The sequence below is a fragment of the Lepus europaeus genome, chromosome 8, assembly GCF_033115175.1.
Source record: "Lepus europaeus isolate LE1 chromosome 8, mLepTim1.pri, whole genome shotgun sequence".
Classification (NCBI taxonomy): Eukaryota; Metazoa; Chordata; class Mammalia; order Lagomorpha; family Leporidae; genus Lepus; species Lepus europaeus.
Window position 1 is genome coordinate 106341114 of NC_084834.1, and position 24678 is coordinate 106365791.

The window sequence follows — 24678 nt, forward strand, 5'->3', positions numbered from 1 at the left end:
ATGGGTACAGGGAAGTTGAGTAACAGGTACCAAACACAGTCAGATAGAAGGGAGAGATTCTGGCATTTTACCACACAGTAGGGTTACTATAGTTCACAATAATGTATTATACACTGTAGAAAGAGCTACAAGATAGGAACAGGTAGGCTCCAACATAAAGGATACAGAAATCAAAAAGCTAATTACTCCATTCGAACAATTTGCACTGTATACATACGTTAAAATATTGCATGCTTTTCTCTCTCTCTCTCTCTCTCTCTCTCTCTCTCTTTCTCTTTCTCTATTTCTCAAATAAAAATAAAGACCAAACTATCCAAAACGCATTACATAGAACTTCCTGGTACCCACGTTCTATGATATATCTTTGTCATGTGAAACTTTGTGCTCTAAGCATCATATTTAAAAGGAGAAAGAGGGAGAAATGGAAGGTTTTGACTGCCTAAGCACCTGTGAACTTCAATCCCCCTCTCAGTTCTTGAGTCTGTTCTTGCAACATCCTTATAGCTTTCTGTTCGCACAATATATCTGAGCTTCCCCCTCCTGTAGGTGTTAGAATTTTGTACAGGCTATGCTTCTTTCTCCAAAGATGTTAACAATGCTCAAAACAACTAGTGACCATGTACATAGCATGTTGTGTTCAACAGCACAAGCAGTGTTAAGTGGGCCTCCTGATTGGCATTTCAAGTAGTGTATTGAGGAAGAAATGCCCATCTAATACAAAGTAACTCATTCTGATCACACAGAGTAAACTGCAAAGGCAAGAAAGTTTGACATGGGCTGGAGAATTTCAGCACTGCATAAAGAGCACCCAGCCATTCTGAAGATCAGAATGTTGCTATTATAACCAAGGTTGCTTCTCCAGATAAATACTAACCAATTTCAAGTCTAAAAACTCAAGAAAAAAATGGGAAATACTCATTTCATGACATAAGATATGGTCCTGGTTGAGGGGTTACACGGGAGTCATCTGAACATCAGACAGGGTCCTCACTGGCCTGGGAAACTGACTCAGGCAACCCAGAACCTAACTTAGATTAGCATGCTTTCCACACAATCATAAACAGGAAGGCGATTTAAAATAGAACAGTCCAGAAGATAATAACGGGCCGGCGCCACAGCTCACTAGGCTAATCCTCCGCCTGCAACACAATTACTCCGGGTTCTAGTCCCAGCTGGGGCGCCAGATTCTGTCTCAGTTGCTCCTCTTCCAGTCCAGCCCTCTGCTGTGGCCCCGGAAAGGCAGTAGAGGATGGTCCAAGTCCTTGGGCCCTGCACCCGCATGGGAGACCAGGAGGAAGCACCTGGCTCCTGGCTTCGGATCGGTGCAGCGCGCCAGCTGTAGCAGCCATTTGGAGGGTGAACCAATGGAAGGAAGGAAGACCTTTCTCTCTGTCTCTATGTAACTCTGCCTGTCAAAAAAAGAAAAAGAAGGAGGAGGAGGGGAAGGGGGAGGGGGAGGGGGAGGAGGGGAGGAGGGGGAGGAGGGGGGGGGAGGAGGAGGGGGAGGAGAAGAAGAAGAAGAGGAATAGGAAGAGGAGGAAGAAGAAGAGGAGGAGAAGGAGGAGGAGGAGGAAGAGGAAGAGGAAGAAGAAGATAATGAAAGCAAAGACCACAATAGGAAAAAAAAAAGATAAATCAGTAAATAATAATAAGAGATTTCGGGCCAACGCTGTGGTATAGAGTATAAAGCTGCCGCCTGCAGTGCTGGCATCCCATATGGGTGCCAGTTTGAGACCCAGTTGCTCCTCTTCCAATCCAGCTCTCTGCTATGGCCTGAGAAAGCAGTAGAGGATGGCCTGGGTCCTTGGGCCCCTGCACCCACGTGCGAGACCTGGAGGAAGCTCCTGGCTCCTGGCTTCAGATTGATGCAGCTCTGACTGTTGCAGCCATCTGGGGAGATGAAAAACCTCTTGCTCTCACTCTCTCACTCTTTCTGCCTCTGCCTCTCTATAACTTTAGCTTTCAAAAAAATAAATAAATCTTTAAAAAAACATATTTGACAGGGAGAAAAAAGGAATTAACCCTGCTTCATAATAAAATGTGTAATGTAACATTTTATTTCTAAAAATTTTTAACTTGGAAAGTCACATTTACATTTAGCCCAGGGGTCTTCAAACAGCTCATGGAAAATGTGTATTATAAAAAAAACTGAGCATTAATTTCTTTTGTGTTCAAATTTATTTTGAAACAGTGACAGAGAGAATCAGAAAGAGAAAGAGAGAGATTGATCTTCATCTGCTGGTTCACTCCCCAAATGGCTGCAATTGCTGGGCCTAGGCTAGGCTGAAGCCAGGAGCCTGAAACTCCACTAGGGTCTTCCACATGGGTGCAAGCACCCAAACACTTGGGCCATCTTCCACTGCTTTCTCAGGCTACTAGCAAAGGGCTGGATCAGAAGTGATGCAACCAGTACTCAAACCAGGACTCTGATTCGGGATGCCAGTGTCCCAGGCAGCGGCTAAACCCAACACAGCCATTATGCATGGATTCCAAGTGGTTTTTGCACCAAAATAAACAAGTTTTAATTCTATTTCTCCATGAACTTTCTGAAGTACCCTCATGTATCTGTATACCTATAAAACAACTTTGTTACAGCACAAGATTTTCATTTATCAAAGGAGGAAAGCCTTCCAAAGAATGTTTTAACTCAAATGCAGATGAAACTAAGAGGGAAAAAAAAAAAGCAGGGGCCAAGCAACAACTTTTTCTACATAAAGAAAATCAGCCTCCTGTCAAAGAACCACCTGGCTTGCAAGCCCGTCATTCACAGAGGAGGCTGTGAAGTCACAAGACGCATCACTTTCCCGCTTTGAAAGCTTCCTCTATCCCTGCAATGAGAGGACCATCATGCAGCTCACAACTAATGATCTTCAGTTAGGCTTCCTGTGAACAAAAGAAGAAAGTAAAAATACCCACCGAATGATGACAAAGGGGCTTTAATCTTAAAATCAACAACAATGTGTACCTGTAGACATACTTTCCTGCGAGGATATGGAAGCACATCCATAAACTTATTCTCACACATGGTTACAGATTATTTAACTTTTTATAATTCTGAATTCATACTCTCAGATATATTCTATACAGCAGGCTCATATGTCTGGACATACTAAATTATATGAAATATTTCCTTGAGACTTCAGACTAGTGTCAATAATATCAACCATCAATTCTCATTTATTCAAGGAACCACAGTGTTTGGAATGTCACCCAAATCTCATTTCTTCTTAATCTTTCAGTCCCTGGTACCTTATCTGTCTTATTAGCAGTCATCCCTCCAGAAATAATGATGCAGCCATGCCAGCCTGCTTAACTCACTGAGCTGCAACACCATCCCTAAATTTCTTTTAATTCCATTTTCCACTAACTACGTAATGCTCCCTGGCATTTACTGACAAAGGTATCATTCTTGTGGTAGTAATGTTCTTGTGTGGAACATTTCACAAAAACAAGGTCATAGTCACAAAAATTAAATTAAAATACAAATTTTCAGAAGAAGTTATATTCCTTAAAGAAAGAGCTATAGAGTAAAAGAATTCTACTGCTTCCTTTATGAGCTCTACCACATATTGGATGAGCAACTGTCCACAAACCCGCTATGAAACGGCTCCCTGCCCAAAAATTAAATTACAAACACATAATTGAAGCTGCCTTATCCTTATGGGCATACCTTCTTCAAACCTGATAATACTGAAGTCCCATGCCTTGTGCTAGATGAGATGGACTTGACCGCTACCTTTCCAAGTTTAATGTACTGCGGTTAAATAACCATGCTCTCTGGTTTGGATTGCATCACTGTACTTTCTGATCTTCCTGATAACACAAAAACATTACAGGTTTTTTAAGAGTGACATCGTGGAGCTGACAAGCTTTCATGTCCTTTGTATTCAGAGTGTAGAGGTGTGGCTGGCTGGAAATTGCTATCTTGTTTTGTTCTTTGGAGGTGACTAGATAAACATTCTTTAAGGCCACGAATCCATATTAAATGTAAAATGGTTTGTATATGTCACAGCTTTTGCAACATTATGAGTACTCTGGATACACTCCTCCAAAATATAGATGTATATCTACCAAATACCTGGGGGTTATGGATCACAAATCTCAAGAGTTAAGAACCTATGCCTGCGTTAGTAGACACGTGTGAGCTGACCTGTCTGTGATTTCTAGGACTATAGCAGCTTGACCTGACATGGAGGACCCAGTGTGCTCTGCCTTCAGAGGTGCAAACTAAGCACAAAAAGCAGCATTGCTCAGAGTAACTCCCACAGCATTCTCTGCTGTCTCGGGAGTTTCTCGAAGCATAAAGGATTGAACTGCTCTCAAAGGTAGGTCCTGGCTCTCCTCTGTTTTGAGGGTTGAGCACCTGAGGGCTGGACGGCATTGCACGTCCACCAGAGGGACGTCATCCTGAATCTCTCCAGAGAGCTCATCAGCAGACATCGCGCCGCTGGCAGCACAAACAAACCAGGAATTAGCCCAGCTCATGTCACATCGTCTGGTGAGGACAGTCACCGCTCACCTTGTGAGTGTTGCCACCTGCCTCTTCAAGGCTCTCATCTTGTCTCAGCATCATGCACGGCTCTCTCTTCTCAATCCCTTTCACATAGATTAACTCCAGGGTTCAGCTAGCCACCTTCTCTGACTTCAACTAGCCTCTCTCATAGTCCTTTCTGTTCTGGTCACAGAGCATAAATTCATCTCCTGTATGTGCCAGCTCAACTGTCTATAATACCCTATTGGACATCCACACAGTCTCTATGTACTATTCCTCAGATTGCAAGATTAGGTGGAAGCTAGAAAACCCCCTGTTTGAAAGATTAATCTCTTTCAACTACTAAACTTTTTTTATTTTTATTCTGCCCCTGTAAAGTAGTCCTCATAGTTCCAACAGATTATCCCTAATTCTGAATTTGTCAGGTAAGAAGAGACTATCCTAATTGCAAAGACTAAACTTGCAAGTACTTAATTTTCCATCTTCTAAAAAAAAGATTAGTATTGCAAAATGATGAGAAGGCAAAAGTGAGATGAACAGTGAAATGTGTGTAGAAATGATGAGAAGGGAAAGTTTTCAAGGGTTCAACATCCTTGGTGGCTTTTCTCATGACCCTGTGATTGCAAAACAGACAGCATTTAAAAAGTTGGTCACCTTGGAAAGCAAAAACACCTCTAAAAATAAAAACCCACATTTCCAGACTCTGCCATAATGGTTTCCTGGTAAACAGAAAGACATGCTCGCTATTCTACCCCCACATGGGGGTTGCAGCGATTAATTATTCAACATTTGGAAAGTGCTTTGAAGATGAGAAGCTAAGTGCTAAAAATCATCATCAATTTTCAGCAAACCGCACTTAAAGTGGACTCACCAGGTTTATTGTTAGAAACTGAACCATTAGTACACGTACATGTTTTCTTTTTCCATTTCATTTAGACCATTAGACCAAATAGCCAACACCCACATGGACTCTTCCTTTGCCTTTGGTCAACCTTTGAGTGTCCTGTGGGTAAAACCCTAAGCCTTAATTTTCAGAGAAAAGGTAAAGTCTAATAGTGTGGTTTTTCTGTAACTTACAGTGTTCTGCTTATTAGGTGTACTTCCTCTTGTGCCTTTTATTTAAGTTTATCTATTTATATTTATTTATATAATAAACAGTGAACTTACTACACATTTCATTGATAAAACTTTGCAAGTAATTAAAACTAGTTTAATGTACTTCTGTGCCAATTATCACTTAAGCAAACATTTATGTATCTGTGTATAAATTTAGATGACCAATCTAAGAACTGACTAACCTTTAAACTATAAATGAAAGTAACAAGCCATTCTATTTAAATTAAAAAGTATTTTGAGTAGACAATTTTTCCTTGTTATCTATAATGTATTCCAGTTTTCATTTATTCATTTTTAAAATTCAAAATAGGGGCTGGCACTGTGGCATAGCAGGTAAAGCCACCGCCTGCTGTGCCAGCATCCCATATGGGTGCCGGTTCCAGTCCTAGCTGCTCCACTTCCAATCCAGTTCTCAGCTATGGCCTAGGAAAGCAGTAGAAGATGGTCCTAGGGCTCAGGCCCCTGCACCTGTATTGGCCCAGCTCCAGCCATTGAGGCCATCTGAGGAGTGAACCAGCAGATAGAAGACCCCTCTTTCTCTCTGCTTCTCTGCCTCTCTGTAATTCTGCCTTTCAAATAATAAATAAATAAATCTTAAAAAAAAAAAAACCTCAAAACAATAGCCCAAGTTCGAGACATTTTTTTCCAACAGAATACAACTAAAGAACTCACATAAAAACTCACCCGCATGCATGCTCACACACACACACACATACATACACAACAGCAGCAGGAGGGCATTAAGTGGTTTTTAAATACGGCATCAAAAGCAGGACCTTCCACAAAACCAGCAAACATAATTGTAGCCAGCCTGGGATTAAGTATACAAGAATAGAAATCATTGTCACCTATGTACATTTTATAGATGATAAATAATTTTGTCCAAAATATTACTTTTTCTACTTCATTTCTCCAACATAGTGAAAGATCATCTGTACAAACGTCATACTTTCACGTTTTTGAGAATTAAAAGCTACACTGGCATAATCTCCTTGGATATGGACTTTTTTCCCATTAAATCAAGCTCAACAATATTTCTCTAAAAAGAGGGTTTATGTATTTTAATCTCCAAAATGCAGTTTTAAAAATCATCTTTGCTTTTAGAAAGGGCTTGTGCAATGAGTTTTTGTTATTCATCATATTTAAACATGAATACATTTTAACACATCTATAGTCAACTTTAAGTTTTATATCCATGTTTACTCCTTCTCAACACCATCCCCCATCAAATGTGGAAGTGAAATCTTAAATGTGGTAGGCATTCCTAATCTGAACAGGACAAAAACTGCTGGTTGCTGAAGTGGCAGGATCTCCACCAGTCCCCGGCTCACGTAACAAAAGTAACTGTGGAATTCTGCCTGGAAGGCACAACAGATTGCTCAACTCAGAAAAAGGTTAACAGCAAAGAAGGCAAAGCTAAGACAAAATTTCTCATTGACTCAGTTCATTGCTTAGAACGTCTTCCATATAATCCCCACCTTCTATCTATGCTTTGTTATATAAGTACAGAGATAGATTCTCTTTCCTAGTTCACTTCTAGCATTCTTATTTCTTTAAAAGAAACAGAATAAGTACAAGCAACTTAAATGAAAACTGGGGAGGAAAACAGAGTCAAGGAAGGCAGGCTTATTTTCCAGTGCTAGTGGGGAGGCAGGGAAGGGAGAATCTTCTGTAAATTAGCACAGTTATCCCACCACCAGGGACCTATCCAAAGGATAGCATATACCAAACAAAAAGTCCATATAGCAAAAAGATAGCTGCACTCCCATATTTATGGCAGCACTATTCACAATAGTCAAGTTATGGAACCAACCGAGGTGTATACTGATTGATGAATGGATAAAGAAAAGATGATGTATATACAGAATGGAATACTATTCTGGCATTAAAAAAAAAAAAAAAGGAACTCCTGAGGCTAGCAATGTGACACAATGGGTTGAGTCACCACCTGCAACACTGGCATCCCTTATGGGCACAGGCTCTACTTCCAATCCAGCTCCCTTCTAAAGAACCCGAGAGAGCACAGCCATTGATGTAAGAGATCCAGATGGAGTTCTGGACTTCCCCAGACACTGGGGCCATTTAGGGAATGAACCAGCAGATGGATGATCTCTATCTCTCTCTCCCTCTCTGCCTCTGCCTCCCTGTTTCTCTGCCTTTCAAATAAAGAAAATAAATCTTTTTTTCAATTTTTAAAAATTTTATTATTAAAATAAATCTTTTTTTTTAAAGATTTATTTTATTTATCTGAAAGGCAGAGTTACAGAGAGAGGTAGAGACAAAGACAGAGGTCTTCCACCTGCTGGTTCACTCCCTAGATGGCCGCAATAGCCAGAACTACACCAATCCGAAGCCAGGAGCCAGGAGCTTCTTTCAGGTCTCCCATGTGGGTGCAGGGGCCCAAGGACTTGGGCCATCTGCTACTGCTACCCCAGGCCATAGCAAGGAGCAGAATGGGAAGAGGAGCAGCTGGGACTAGAACCAGTGCCCATGTGGGATGCCGGTGCTTCAGGCCAAGGCTTTAATCTGCTGTGCCACAGTGCCAGCCCCAAAATAAATAAATCTTTTTAAGAAAAAGGATGTCATTTGTGACAACATGGATGGAACTTGAGTTTATTATGTTAAGTGAAATAAGTCAAGTACAGAAAGACAAATACCACATGTTCTTACTCAATGTTGAAGCTTAAAAAGTCAATTTCATAGAGAGTAGACTAGTGGTCATTCAAGGATAGAAAGGATCAAGGGGAGGGGAGCTAAAGATAGGCTGGACAACCATTACCAAAATACAGTTAGGTGGGAGAAACAAGTTCTAATGCTCTATGGCACAACAGGGTAACTATAGTTCACAGCAATTTATTATGTATTTTATGAAGCACAAGAATACAGGAGTTCAAAGATTCTCAATGCAAATAAGTGATAAATGTTTAAGGAGAGAAAATGTTAATTATTCTGATTGCTCATTATACATCATATGCATGTATGGAACTATCACATTGTACTCCATAAATATGTACAATTACTGTCAATTAAAAATAAATTAGGTATTCTTCCAAGGGATGTGTCATATTATTTCCTCGCCACTCTGCTAGCTTTATTAGGGTGTGCCAACAATGAGATGTTGACTCCAACAGAATAAACATATACACTTGATATTTTAAAGCAGTATTCTAAGGCATGTGTTCTTCACTGGTCTGCATTAATGTGAACAATGCAATCAGACAATATGATACAGTTACAGTATAGGGGAAGGGGTAAATAAGTGATTTCATATAAAGTGTTCCACATTCACCTAAATATTAAGGAAATAGGAACTGTGCAAAGGGATTAGCCATGTCCTCAAGTGAATAACAAATGAATCGAGAGAGACTACCTCCATGAGAACATTACTTGGAATGAAAAGCAAATTTCTAAAATACTCCAGGTGATCTTCTCCATATTTACAGAATTTAAATACTACAACATTGGACAGAATGACTCAGGGCTGTTTAATAAATAAAGCCATCTGGGAGCAGCATTGTGGCATAATGGCTGCTTGCGATGCTGGCATCCCATATGGGTGCCAGTTCATGTTCCAGCTACTCTGCTTCCAATCCATCTCCCTTCTAATGGCCTGGGAAGGCAGCAGAAGATGGTCCAAGTGCTTGTTTCCCTGCCATTCATGTGGTAAACCTGGAAGAAGTGCCTGGCTCCTGGCTTTGGTCTGATACAGCCCTGGCCACTGCACCCATATGGGGGGTGAACCAGCGGATGAGAGATCGATTATCTTTCTCTCTTTATCTCTCTCCCTCCCTCCCTCCCTCCCTCCCTTCCCTATAACTCTTTCAAATAAATAGGTAAATAAGTCTTTTCTAAAAATGAAGCCATTTGAATGCTGTAATGTTTAGATCTATAACCAGAGATCTGTATGACAAAGATGAAGACTATGAGGATCTTCTTAGCTGGACACCACCACCTGTCCATGAACTCCTTTCACCAAACCACCAGCCAATCAACAGCAGCAAATGAAGGGACTCCCCGTGACTTACAGGTTGCCTTCCATGTTACTTCAAGGGAGGCCAAGAACCAAGAAGCACAAACAGCCATAAAAATTCCACTCACCCTATGTCCAAATCCTTCCAATGTCATCATCGGGAATTGCTCTTTTTGCATTTTTCTACATTTGCATTACTAATACATTTTCAGATGTTTTCCTCTTGCAAACAGAATTAGAAACAATGAGAGCATTAGCTTTCAGACTGATAGCATGTTAGAAGAGCCACGTATAAGGAAAAGGTGTAACAACTAACACCGAAACAGCACTTAGCATATAATATGCACTTTTTAAAACATTTAACATTCATTAACTTACTTAAATTCTGGCATTAAATGAGGTAGATTTTGATGAAGAACTGGAAGCAGGAGGTCATCTAGACCCCAAGACACCAAGGACTCAGGTGCTGCACCGAGCTCCCAAGACCTTCTTTTCAGAACCAAAGTGCATTCCCAGGAGGTGAGAATGTTGGCTGATGACACTCAGCCCAGCCTTGCTCCAGAAGAGAACCACCCAACCCAAGCATAACACCCTGTCCCTGTACCATGACTGGATGACATAGGATAAAAAAGGTTTGGCTTCCTTATTTCGAGGTCAGGCAACTCAAGAGTCTCCCCGGTTTCACAGCTTCTGGAAAAGTCTGCTAGGGTCTTGCACTTGAACTCGTCTCTCTGCTTAATCTTCCTTTACTCCCCCATAGATTCTGCCCTTCTGCACGAGTGCCAACAAGCTTTCTGAACCATCACAGGCTCTGTCTCCCAGGGAGCACAACCTAGGTCACTGGCGGAGACCAGATTCAAGTCCAAGCACTCTGACTCCAGAGCACCGCCCTTCACCAGCACAGGGGAATCCTGACAGTCACTGAGGTTCCAGAAAACAGCTCTGACAGGAGTCCCCCCAGGCCTCCACGAGGCCCCCCAGTTCCTCCAGGCTCTGTCATGGTCTTCTAGGGTGACTCCTCACTGATGGCCAATGCCACTCTCCTGCCAGGGATACATTCATTTGCCCATTCCATTGCTTCTCCTTTACATTATAAAGAAGATGTCTTAGCTGTGTCTAAACAAATTAAGGCACAACAATACGGGAACACTTAGTGTAGCATTTATAGCTCCACATGTCTCTAGCCCTGAAATATGTCTGAATTATATAATGAAGACCAAAAACAAAAGAGAAAATTATATTCAATATGTTGTTAAGACAGGAGATAAGTACATGTAATTCATTTTGTAATTACGTACATCCAACGAATATTTTAAGACAACTTTAGCTTGGATGGTTAATTAAGTAAGCTTCAGTAACCAGAAAATTCAACTACAGTGAATACTTCCTCCTCTGATGATATTAGACAAACAGCCCATCCCTGCCATGTAACGAGCCAGGCTCACAACTTCCCAGAGTCAAAACAATATTTCCCTTCTGGATTCCACAGATTCTGCTTAGCACTTGTTGCCCATGTTGCAGGCTTATACATCATTGCACCCCTGCTCCACACATCGGCAGCCTCCATCAGAGCCCATATCACCATAGAACTGAGTCCCTCGCTTTCTCTACAGGACTTGGATGAAAGCAGTGATTTGCTAGAAGCCTGGGCCATGTACTCTAAGCCACTGTTTCTCTCTGCTGCTCTGGTTTTTGAATAAAGGATCCTGTGTTGTCCAAGCCCAAGTGCTAGAGACCCTGCATCACAGAAGCTGAGAGCTGTGGACCAAACGGGAGGAAATGGCACTGGATTTCACAAGTTCTCTAATTTGTGAACATAGTACTACATATAAGAAAGTGATACAACACAATGATCTGTTAACTTGCACAAAATAAAATGTATTTCATTTATGTGGGAAAACAAACTACTTCAGATGAGTGAGATTATCCTAGATGAACCCAGAACCAAAAGCACTGGTTTCAGTTCAGAAATAATATCCCATTTCTTGCTATCAGCAGCAAGGTGTGGATTTGATTCACGGAAATTTTAAAAGGCCTAAGGGCTCATGTTATAACCCCAAGGTAACAATGCAGGTACACTAGAGCCCTCTGATCAAAGTCAAGAGCCGAGATAAGACATGCTGGGGGGGGGGGGTGGTGCGGGATGGGAGAGGGAGGTAGACTGCACAGGAAATGCCATGTATGGTCCCGATCCTCTCCACCAACACTCAGGGAGATCTGACAGCAGTACCAAACAGCAGGAAGTTATTCCACGAAATGATAAGTGACTTGAACAAAGTTCTTTGAAAAGAGAATAACCCTGAGTAAAGTCCTGGGTAAACAGATAAACCACCCAACGGATTAGGTCAACTACCAGAATGTCCACCTTCTTTTTTAAGATTTAGTTTATTTATTTGAAAGAGTTACAAAGAAAGGTAGAGACAGAGAGAGAGAGGTCTTCCATCTGCTGGTTCACTCCCCAAATGGCCACAACGGCTGGAGCTAAGCTGATCTGAAGCCAGGAGACAGGCATTTCTTGGGCCCCAAGGACTTGGGCCATCCTCAACTGCTTTCCTAGGTGCATTTGCAGGGAGCTGGATTGGAAGTGGAGCAGCCAGGACTCGAACTAGCACTGATATGGGATGCTGGAACTGCAGGCTGGGGCTTTAACCCACTGCACCACAGCACTGGCCCCTAAGTTAAATAATTTCCCCAGGGAACTACAATAAATCACAAAACCTAATAACAACATTTCATCCCAAGAGCTACCAGACTCTAAGCTGCATTACTACAAATTCACAAGAACCATTTGAAAGGTCTAACAGGGATGATGTCAGCTTTATGCTGGAGGGAGATATTGAGAGGAAATGAAGTTGAGATGAAGTTGAGTGAGTTGGTTGGGTATCTCCAATTTTTCTGTCCAGATCTGTAAAGTAAGCACCATTCCATTAAGTAAACATCTCCTGCTTTAGAATACACTGGCCCCTGTGAGGACCCCAAAAAATGGATGACAAAGAGTGAGGAAACCTGCAATGGATGAAGGCAACATGAGCACGTGTGGAACAATTAGTACAATGCAATGCAGTCAACAGCAAAGTGAGAACAGTGCACGATTCACTGCCTAACGTTTTTGGCAGCAAAAACATGTGAGTGCTTGAATCATATTTTCTTCTGATGGTTTTGGACTACTGTTTTTGTTTCATTTCTTAATGCATTTTTCAAGGGAAAAGATCTGATCTCATTTATCTAAATCTTCCGAGACATTTCCTACCCGCCTTCTCTCTTTTCCCTGGCAAAGAAGCTCAACTTGTAAAAGTGCAAACGTGTGAGCAGTGTTTCTGCTTAATCTGTTAATGCTCAGCGGTTTTCTAAAGGCGATTGTAATCAGTCCTTTTGCAAACTCCCTATGAGGAGGCCCGACTCTCTGCTACCATCAAGAGTGCTCATCTTGCATTCCTAAGGACATGGTCTCCAGAGGTCAAAGGAATGAAGGAATTTGCGACGCAGTTCAAGTGCAATGCCTCGCTGCAGCTGTGGCCACCCAGCACTGGAGGGGAGGGTTTCAGCAGCACAGCCATCACCACCCACAGTCCCGTCAAACTCCCGGCCTACCCTCAAGTTCTCCTAAGTCCTCAGCCGGAACAAACATGTTTCACCAAATAAGACAAGATTTCAATTGTGATACCTTTGAGGTAGGAGGTGCAAAAGTTTAGTTTGTGTTAAAGACACCAGCAATGGTCCTCGCTGGACATGTATGAGTATCACTGCCACGATCTCATTCTTTGGACACCTGTCCTTCTCTAAAACCACAGCATCATTTTATCTTTTTTTTTTTTTAAAGTCCCAGATACCAGTGAAACAAAGAAAGGAGAAGCCGTGCTTCCAACATTTAATGCAGCAGTAACCATACATGCCTGGATGCATTTGTTTCAAAACAATCCAGTTTAACTTCTCAAAGGAATAAAATCATCCAAAATAGAAGATGAAGTTTTCTGAAATACACTTTAAAAAAAAGAGTTTAAGGATGCTCACCATCATTTTCCTTTGTATTCATTTCACTTTTCTATGGTATTATGTCTATAACCGAAAACAAAAGCTGTCTGCCATACCAGACGATTCCATTTTCCACTAAGCACTGTAAATCAGCCACATTTGGATCAAGCACGCCAAGTTATATGAGTGCTACCTAAAAGAGAAATGTCCTTAGGAAATATATGCTTACGCTGACGTGGTAACTGTGAGCACACTGAGCAGTCATGCTTAAATGGGAGCAGGCATGGAAGTTCACTAGGAACTCTTGGGGGTACAGGGACTCAAATACAAGAAGAAAAGAAAAGAGTATCTGTCGCTGGGTAAGCAAATCTAACTGACTCTCACATAAAGACTCAAGTTTCAACAGTAGTCACTGTGCACTTGCTCCCCATGTAGGACCTCTGTCCCTACTGAATTGTAATATGAGAATCGACTGCAAATTCTCTCCCCAAACTGTACTCTATATGTTATGTGTAGGCATGGGTGCAAATTGTTGAAGTCTATGATTAGCATGGAGTTGGTCCTCTGTATATAAAGTCATACTAAAAATGAACCGTAATGAAGAAGGAGATGGGAGAGGGAGAGGCAGGTGGGATGGGAACTGGGTAGGGAAAGTATGGGGGAAAGAATCACTATATTCCTAAAGTTGTAGCTATGTAAAAATGCATTCATTAAATAAAAATTTTTTTAAAAAGACTCAAGTTCCTTTTGCTGCAAGCCTCATTTTGCAAAGGGCAATATCTATATTATTGTTTAGAGGGAGAACCATGCAATTCTCTAAAGCAATATATATTATTATTAAATTAAAAAATGAAACTAATATGCCATTGGACTGCTTTTAAGATTAAAAAAAGTCACAAAGTCAGACCAATAGCTGAGAGTCAGATATTTCAAAGTGTTAAGAATTGTGGGAGCCAGTGCTGTGGTGCAGTGGGTTAAAGCCCCAGCCTGCAGTACTATCATCCCATATGGGTGCCGGCTTGAGTCCTGGCTGCTCCTCTTCTGATCCAGCTCTCTGCTACGGCCTGGGAAAGCAGTTGAGGATGGCCCAAGTCCTTGGGCCCCTGCACCCATGTGGAAGACCCAGAAGAAGCTCCTGGCTCCTGGCTCAGATTCAGCCATTGCAGCCAACTGGAGAGTGAACCAGCAGATGGAAGACCTCTCTCTCTCTCTCTGTCTCTCTCTCTCTCTCTCTGCCTCTCCTTCTCTCTGTGTGTAACTCTTTCAAATAAATTAATTAATCTTTAAAAAACATAATTGTGGCTTTGCACAGACACTGCAAGAGGGGGTGCAGCAAGCTTATTTTGATATTATAACCAGCATATCTGAGAAACAGCTTATCCACACCATGCTGAAAAGGTTCTGTTTAAGCTCCAGTTTTCAGCTATTATTATTCATCCTTAACAGTTCAATTTTGCATGAAATATGGTTTCCAAGGTATCAGCACTGGAGAACCCACTACAATATTTTAAATCTGGAAATTTGTTGGCCAGCATTCTAATTATAGAAACTAAAGCTATTCAGCATGTAAGCTTTTGGAGGATAACTCACAGAGTGAAGATCACTATAATCATTTCCAAGGGTTCTCCAGGTCCTATGCGCATAGCTTAGGGGTGTGAATTCAATATGAACTATATAGAGAAATGGGTGATCTCCAACTGCTGCTATTAGACTCAATTTTTCAATCTGATGTTTGAGAGACACTGTTTCCAACTCACCTTTAGCAATAAAAAGCCAAAGTCCTAGAAAAAAATGTAAAACACAGTTTGAGTCAGAGTAACAGCTTAAGAAAGATGCTTAAACATGTTGCTCCTTCATTCAGCCAACAAACATTTTTTAATATGCCAGGAACTGTTCTCAGTGCTGGCACAACTCAACTCAATAAGGAATGCTGTAGAATAATACGGTAATGATAACTAACATGTGCACAGCCATTTCCAGTTCTGAAAAAAGTTTCACAAAGATGATCTAATCTGTCCCTCATAACTCCTCTGTGAATTAGGTTTCACAAGCATTTTAATAATGAAAACAGGGATGGACAGATGAGTCTCTCAATTTCCAAAATCAGGTTATGGGATATTTACAAACCCTTTACAACTTTAATATTGAAGGTGCCATTTTAGTCTCAAAAAAATTCCCCAAATCTAACAGACAATTAGAGATCTGGGGGCCGGCATTGTGGCACAGTGGGTTAAAGCCCCAGCCTGCAGTGTCAGCATCCCATATGGGTGCTAGTTCGAGTCCCAGCTGCTCCACTTCCGATCCAGCTCCCTGCTATGGCCTAGGAAAGCAGTAGAAGATGGCCCAAGTCCTTGGGCCCATGTACTCACACAGGAGACCTGGAAGAGGCTCCTGGCTTCAGATCAGCTCAGCTCTGGCTGTCGCAGGCATTTAAGGGGTGAAGCAATGGCCGGAAGACTTTCTCTCTCTTTCTCTCTCTCTTTCTGGCTCTGCCTCTCTCTATGACTCTGTCTTTCAAATAAATAAAATAAATCTTTAAAAAAGAGAGAGATCTGGGTTTTCAATCCTTATCTTCCAAATGCAAATTTCCATTGGTCACTGAGTAAGACGACATTACAAAATGCTTTGTGATTATTTTTAATTCTTATTTACATATTTGCATTTTATATGAAAGGCAGAGGGACAAAGACAAGCCCTCCTGTATTCCCAACCTTCATATTTTACTTTTTTTTTTTTTTTTTTGGACAGGCAGAGTGGACAGTGAGAGAGAGAGACAGGGAGAAAGGTCTTCCTTTACCGTTGGTTCACCCTTCAATGGCCGCTGCGGCCAGCGCGCTGCAGCCGGCGTACCGCGCTGATCCGAAGCCAGGAGCCAGGTGCTTCCTCCTGGTCTCCCATGTGGGTGCAGGGCCCAAGCACTTGGACCATCCTCCACTGCCTTCCCGGGCCACAGCAGAGAGCTGGACTGGAAGAGGGGCAACCTGGACAGAACCGGCGCCCTGACTGGAACTAGAACCCAGTGTGCTGGCGCCACAGGCGGAGGATTAGCCTATTGAGCCACGGTGCCGGCCTCATATTTTACTTTTACTTCATATTTTTGTTTTTGTATTTGAAAGGCACAGAAAAACAGGGACTTTCCAGAGAACTTTGGGGTTTGCTCCCTCAAATGCCTGCCACAGCTGGAGCTGGACCAGGCTGAAGCCAACAGCCAATAGCCAGAACTCCCTCTGGGATTCCCACATGGATGGCAGGGACCCAAGTACTTGGGCCATCATCTGCTGCCTCCCAAAGTACAAATTAGCAGGAAGCTGGATCAGAAGCAGAGCCAACACTCCAAGCCAGACCCTACAATATAGGTCATGGGTGTACAAAATGACATCTGAACTTTGTGCCAAATGCCCATCCCAGGATGCTCTTCTTTTATGTTAAGTACTAATGACTAGTTCTGCACATCTTTGAGTGTTGTGTTACAGAGTTGCGCGGGGGCGGGGGCGGGGGGGGGGGGGGAGTAAGGTTAGGTTGTTGTGTTTTAAGGACAGAGTTGCAAAGATTCAGACTACAATGTTCACAAATGCAAAATGTTTTCTAATCTCTACCCAAGGACATTATTGACAAGATAGAAACACAGGTTTGTGAGTTTGCTGGATTATCTGAGTTTTCTAAACAAATAAGATCAATTAATTCCTCAGGTATCAAAACATTCCTTACTTGGGGTATCATTTTGGACAAAAACTTCATGAGCAAAAACGCTGAACAAGTACTTCACAGAAGATACAGTCCATAAACATATGGAGAAGTACAAAAAGCACTCTGAGAAGTGCAAATTAAAGCCACAGTGTGATACAAGTCTACCCAATACAATGGCTCAGACATGGAAGACAGATAAACTCTCATACAACACTGGTGGGAGCATGAATTTAGAAGCAAACTTGGAAGACTTCCCTATCCACTAAAATTGACTTAGCAATTCAACTCACAATACACACAACCCAAATCTCCACATGTACATCACAAGACATACACAAGAATGTTTACAGCCATGCTATTCGTCACAGTCAAAAGTTGGGAACAACCCAAATGTCCATCAAGAATGAAATGGATAGGGACCAGCATTGTGGCTCAGCAGGCTAAGCTGCTGCTTGGGACACATGCATCACACATTGTGGAATGCCAGCTGGACTCCCAGCTGCTGCTCCATTTCTTATCCAGCTTCCTACTAATGCACCTGAAAAGGTAGTAGACAATGGCCCAAGTGCCTGGGCCCCTGCCATTCACATGAGAGACCCAGAAGTTCTTGGCTCCTTGCTTCAGGGTGGCCCAGCCCCAGCCATTGCAGCTATTTGAGGAGTGAAACTGCAGACAGGTCTCCCCATCACCACCCTGCCCCCATCACTCTGCCTTTCAAATAGACAGATCTCTAAAAAATGAAAAGGATGGGCCATTGCTGTGGCACAGTGGGTTAACGTCCTCGCCTGAAGTGCCGGCATCCCATATGGGCGCTGGTTCGAGACCCAGCTGCTCCACTTCTGATCCAGCTCTCTGCTGTGGCCTGGGAGAGCAGTAGAAGATGGCCCAAGTCCTTGGGCCCTGCACCCACCTGGGAGACCCGGAGGAAGCTCCTGGCTCCTGGCTTCGGATCAATGCAGCTCCAGCCATTGTGGCCACTTGAGGAGTGAACCAGCAGATGGAAGACCTCTCTCTCTCTATATATATATGCCTCTCCTCTCTCTGTGTGGCTCTGACTTTCAAATAAAGTAATTTTTTAAAATTTTTAAAAATTTTTTAAAAAAATGAAAAGGATATATTGTGGTATTCTCATAAAGAGAATTAGAATAAACAAACTTGTTTGTTGCTTTAAACAACAATGAATCTCAGAAACTCACAAACCTGATGCCGAACAAAAGAAGTCAGACCCAAGAACACATTCCATGTGATTCACTGATAGAAAGTTCAGTAATAGGTCAAAGCAACCTATAGGCTCAGAAGTCAGGAGAGAGGCTACCTCTGGGGGCAAGTACTAACTTGTGTAGGAAAGAGGAGAGGAGAGGAGGCTTCTGCGTGCTGGCATTGGCCTGTAGCTTGGACTTGATGCTGGTTACACAGACCTGTTCACTTAGGTAAGTCACTGAGTTGTTTATCAATGATTTAATGATGTGCGATTTGCTGAACACATGCTGTAATTCAATAAAAATTTAAATAGCTAGGAAGGGGGGGGGGAGAAGGGAGGAAAGGAAACAGGAAGGGAAGGAGAAGGCGGTGTCATGAGGTGATGCTGTTAGGGTCTACACCTAATCGTCCTCGGCCCCTGTGCTTTTGTTCTTATTTATGTGTGTAGTACCCGGTCTGCCTCTTCCTCACTTCCAAGCTGCCCTCTGGCACTTTTAATGCATCCATGTGTCTGCCAATATCACTTCTATCTTCTTCTTTGTAGTGCACTGTTTGCTATGGGATTAGAAATCTTACCATGAATCACATTACAACTACATGTGCATTTCCTATTAGTAAAATGAATCTTCTTCAGTGTGCACTGTTTTTGTAGCCTGTACTTTGCCTGTTCAGAAGCTTTTTGTTGGAGAATAGACCAAACATGAATTCAAACTGGATGAATCTGTTACTGGATCCCAACAAAGAAGAGCAGACCTCCAAGCCGAAGGCAGAATCAACTAACAAAAAAGCCCACATTTACTTGTTTTCCAATAGCATAAAGGAGAATACTAATCAGCAACTATATTTCCAAAAAGAATCTGCTAACTTATGAAACACATTATGAGCAGTTTTCCTAGTTGTGTCACTCACAAAACACTATATCAGTTTTAAATATAATGCATTCCCTTCTCATTTTGTATTTGTATGGATTATTAATTTATGGTCCTTCCAAAAGTATATTAGAAGTTTTCAAAAAAAAAAAAAAGATGAATTTATCTGAAAGGCAGAGTTACAAGCAGAGAAAAGGTAAGAGAGAGAGGGAGTGATTCCATCCACTGGTTCACTCCCCAAATAGCTACAATTGTTGGGCTGGACCAGGCCAAAGCCAGGAGCCAGGAGCTTCTTCTAGGTCTCCCACGTGGGTGCAGGGGCCCAAGCACTTGAGCCATCCACTGCTTTTCCCAGGCCATTATCAGGGAGCCAGATCAGAAGTGGACCAGCTTGAATACAACCTGTGCTCATATGGGATGCTGACATCACAGGCAGTGATGTAACCCACTGTGCCACAATGCCAGCCCTACACTAGAAGTTTTACTTGAAACTTTTTACTGTTTTAAATACAGAAACTCAAGTTAAACTGAGAATATCTTTTTCCACAAGATTATCCACCATAAAACCAAAATCCCAAAATAACAACTGATTGTTTATGAAGGTTCTTCAAAATGTTTGTGGAAAATGCATACCTTAAAGAAAGTATGCATGAATTTAAAATTTTTTTGTTCCAAGATAAACTTATTTTTTAATTCTATTTTCCCACAAAACTTTTCAAGTTCCCTGGTATTTCCTGCAGTACCCTAACTGCCCATAACTTCAACCTGTGTTCACTCTACATGCAAAAGAAAAGCTAGCACCCGACACTGGAACTCAAATTGGCACAAACTGAAAATTCTTCACTAGGGAATCACTGCCTGGCTTACAGGACCTGAACTAAAGTTGAGGCAAATGGACAGGGCTGCTGAGCGGAATTACCAACCAGGAACGGAAACCATCACCTTAAAGCAGGAGAAACCTCTCTCTGTTCTGTTGTGACTAACACAGCAGCCACACGTTCCAGAGACAGTCACTCAACAAACATGCAACACTCGTCAAAAGATAAAAGGGCCACTCCCAGCTCCACCAGTAACTATCCGTGAAGGTTAAGAAGAGCACACAAGCTCCTTGTATCTCAGTTTCCTCATCTCCTCAATGAGCAGAGCCATCCCTTATCTGCACTCCATGTTCAGGGAAGAACAAGATGATGCTTCAGTTCATGCTAACTATATAGTACATAGTTTCCCCATTACTACTTCCACCACATTTCTTTAGCATGTAATTCGGAGGCAAGTGAGATGTTATCATTAAGGAATATAATTATGAACAGCATGAAGAAGACTGGAAGAAAAAATGTTTTTCTCCCCTTGCTACAACAGGTAAATAAAGCATCCTCATCCATTCCTGCTCTCGTCATCCTTCTGATGCCTGCTTAAAAGGCCAGCACACTGCTGAGAGGAGAGAAATTTAAGAAAAGTCACCACCACAAAATCCTTCTGGCAGTAGTAAACACAGCTTCAGGGAAAATAAGTCAGCCTCCCTAAAAATGAGTAGTATTTGTGCTCTTTGTGTGTGAAAAAATGTACATTAGACAGAAGAACTAAATTAAAGGGAACCCACCTCCATTGCTGGGAAAACAACTCAAGGCATGCACTGCCGGGGACAGAAAAGACCATCTTCGCCTGGGGAAGCAGTGGAAGATGACCCAAGCGCTTGGGCCCCTGCACCCGAGTGGGAGTCCCAGAAGAAGCTCGTGGCTCCCAGCTCCTGGCTTTGGATCAGCCCAGTTCTGGCCCTTGTGGCCATTTGGGGAGTGAACCAGAGGATAGAAGACCTCTCTCTGGTTCACTCTCCAGAGTGACCAGTAACTCTGCCTCTCAAATAAATGAATAAATCTTAAAAAAAAAAAAAAATGAAAGACCATCTTCAGCTGATTTTCCACTTTGTGACACAAATATAAAAAGTGTTTAAATATCAGGAGAAAGGCAAAAGGTATTTGGGATACAACTTAGCCCTGACCTTACATGAGACCTTATTCTTCCTTTCCCCTAAAATTCCTGCATTATATAAAAGTGGTAAGAGCTCGTTGTGTAAAGTCTTACTAGCTTGCTGGATGTACCTTAAACTATCCACTTTGCTAAACGACTGACTACATATACAATTGCATCAATCACAGGCCATCTTCAGAAATGGCAGCCGCCGAGCTATGTGTTCTGCTTATAAAGCTTGCTTTGTCACATCAAAGCACACACCCTGATTCCTTCCATTTAGCAGTCAAGGAAAAACTACTTAGAAACTCGGATCGTTATTAGATTTCCCTCTTCTCAGTCTGTTCTTTCCATTCCCAATCTTATTATCTATCAACTCCAGTCTTGGATTTCATTCATTTTATTTTAAATGAACACAGAGAAACGCCAAGAAGCAAGCAGAAGATGTGTCTTGCCAAACTCAAGTAGCAGTGAATTCTCTCAGGATGCTTCTCCCCTCCCTCTAATGGTCCCTGTGGACTGCAGCGCCCTCAGAGGCAAGTAGGGAAAGTGGATTATCTCCACGATGCACCAGCTAACAAGTACTTCCACTCCCAAGTGCTGTGTGTTTCTTTAAGATGTGAGCCATGGCCAGACTATCTCTCTTGTTGTTGGAACAAGAGATCAGAACCTCAAAATGTACTTGCCAAAGCTCGGTGAAAAACTGCTTTTATCACGGGGCGGGTTGGATGTTGTCCCAAAGGTTACCCGATTTCTAAGATATTTTTCTTGTAAATATGATCGTCTGTGTTCCTTTCACACTATCGTATTTCTTTGTAAGTCTAAATTGCCTTTAACAATTTTTAAAACTGGAATAATAACAGTAACACCCAAGCATTTACGGTTCTTTTACACAGACAAAATGAACTGAGATCCATCTCCACACAATCAGAGGACAGCCTGGCAACCTGATTGGCGGAGGCGCCTTGTGTATGTTTCTGAGTCTCAGAAAAGACCCCAAGACAGCAAAGGATACAGAAAACTCATTTTTTTTGGAAAACACTCAAATACAAAGTGTTGAAGGTCTCTTCCTTTTCCTGTCTCCTCAAACACGTGTGGCACTCTCGACATATCCCAGCTCTCGCCCGCCAGCCCCATGCCCGTCACTGGAGATGCCCTGTGCCTCCACAGTGCCCACTACTCCACCCTGCGGATCTGGGAGTCTCTGTGTCCTACTTGGACACCTCGGGATAAGGATAAAAAATGTCAACCTCAAGATCTGACATAGGGACCAGAATCTTCTTACTGCTTCCAACTTCAAAATGAAAGTAAAAGTTTTTTCTCACTCTGAAAGCTTGTACAAAAATAGACACACTTCCTTTCAGCGAAGTTAGACCAATAACCTCCATCCAAGTACTCTAATGGCCATGAAGATTATTTCAACGCTAATGTGATAGGCACCAGGAGAGTTCTTAGAAACATTTTCAAAAGACATGACGTGGACCCTGCGGTGCTACTGAGTGCAGTTCTGACTGCCCTGAACAGTATGTTGCCATCAGATGAGATGCATAAACCCTGACCAGCAAGCTGCACTTTAAGGCAGGTAGGATCCCAAGTACCGGACGTGAGAAAAGGGGCAAGCAGAGTACAATGAAGTGTCCCCCTGGAGAGGAGCCGCTCCAGGACTCGCGACAGTGCGCACTGACGGCAGCCCAGGGCCAGGGACTTTCTCTGAAACGGGAAGAGAAGCGGAGAGGGGAAAGCGAAGTGATTAGGGCTCCTCAGCGGCCAGGCTGGGAAGCGCGTGCTGCGGGCAGTTCGCATGCAGGGACCGTAGGGCCTTGAGGAGGAGGGCGGGGTGGCTGAAGCAGAAGTTCCACCAGGAACTGGCAAGGCGCTCCAGGCTGGCAGGACAGAAACGGAACTGCTTCCTGGCCCGTCTCGCAGCGCCCGTTCAGGTTTCTTCCCTTTGTTCTTGAAGAACTTTCTCTCTGCGGCGCCTGCTGCATGCAGTTCGCCGCTGTGGTTCCCAACTCCTGCCTTCCCTTGGGAGGCTGTTATTAACGGACTGGCAGAGGCTGAGCAAAATGCACTTAAGAACGCAGAAACCAGCTCCCCTTGCCAAGGCGTGCACGCTGCCCAGCACCTGAGGCAGAAGTCCGCTGTCCCTGGCCAAGAGAAACCCCAGTTTAACCTCTGTGTCCCCCTTCCAGATCCACTGCAAATCAGTGTGTGTGCCACTTGCAGAGAATCTGCCTGACTCACCCCCGCCTTCAGCGTGCCAGGGAAAAAGATGTGAGGACTCCGTCCCGGAGCGGGCAGTGCCCCGGGGGCCGGGGCCTCGGTGCCACCGAGCCTGCCCCGCCGATCGGCCGGGGACGGGCTCCCCCTTGGGCAGGTGCAGGCCACACCGCGACCACCCCACCCCCGGGCTCACGGGAACACACGTGTCAGCACGCCGGAGCCCGGCCCTCCGCGTCCGCAAGCCCCACAGTCCTGGCCACAGCGCCCGGCGGCGCGGTGTGGGAGGGGGGAGCTGCTGGGGAGGGGGGTGCGGGTGCCGCTTTGCGGTGCGGCAGGCACAGGACCACCCAAGCCTAGTCCTCCAAACGCTGAGAAGAAAAGAAAAGTACTTTTTCCGCGGCAGCAGCGGGCGCCCAGCCCTGGGGATGCCCGGCCCGCGACTGACCTCGCTCCCTCCCCGGAGCGCGCCCTCCCGGACCGGCCCCCAGGCCCGCGCCCGCCGCCGCCCCGAAGCGGCGGACTCGGCCGACCCTCCCTGCCGCCGCCCGGGCCGGCCGCTCACCTCCTGGGGTCCGGCTTCCGTCGCTCCTCCAGCTTGGCGGCGGAGTGTGGGGCTGCAGCGGCCGCTGCCGCCGCCGCCGCCGCCGCCTTCGCTGCCACCACGGCCGCCGCCGCCACCCGAGCGCTGCCCGGCGCGCCGCCGGGGTTGGAGGCTGGGGCCCCGCGGGAGCCCCGGAGGCGCGGGCCTGGGGCGCGGCGGGGCCGAGCCCCGGGAAGTTGGCGGTGCGAGGCGCGCGGCGAGCGGGGCGCGAGCCACCCGCGCCCAAGTCGTCAGAACTTTGCTGCCCGGGTGGCTGCGCGCTCCGGGGCGGAGGGAGGCGAGCGCGGGGGAGCGGGGCGAGGGCGCCGGGCGGGAGGGTCTTCGCGGCAGGCACTACTGGAGCCCGCAGGGCCTGCGAGGAGAGGGGGAGAAGGCGGCGCGGCGGGGTGGGGGGTGGAGATGTCTACACGGCCCGCGTGGTGCGCGGCGAGCGAGTGTGGAAGAGCGCGGGCGCCTACTCTACTTCGCCTCCCGCAGCTCCTGCGTATTTATGGGGATGTGACTGCCTGTAACCAACACTGCGGTGGTGCTGCCCAGACCGGACGCCCCTGGGCGGCGAGCTGGGCACGGGGGCTCGGGG

The 24678-nt window shown here is 44.3% G+C and overlaps 1 protein-coding gene across 1 annotated transcript in view; it reads right to left on the reverse strand.

The window, feature by feature from the left end:
- SLC4A4 (solute carrier family 4 member 4) overlaps positions 1 to 24130 on the reverse strand; it is a 380068-nt gene extending 355938 nt beyond the window's left edge. The window contains exon 1 of the mRNA XM_062198724.1: positions 24060 to 24130. The gene's annotated coding sequence lies outside the window, so the exon portion shown is untranslated. The remainder of the gene's footprint in view (positions 1 to 24059) is intronic.
- Between the last annotated feature and the right edge of the window lie 548 nt (positions 24131 to 24678).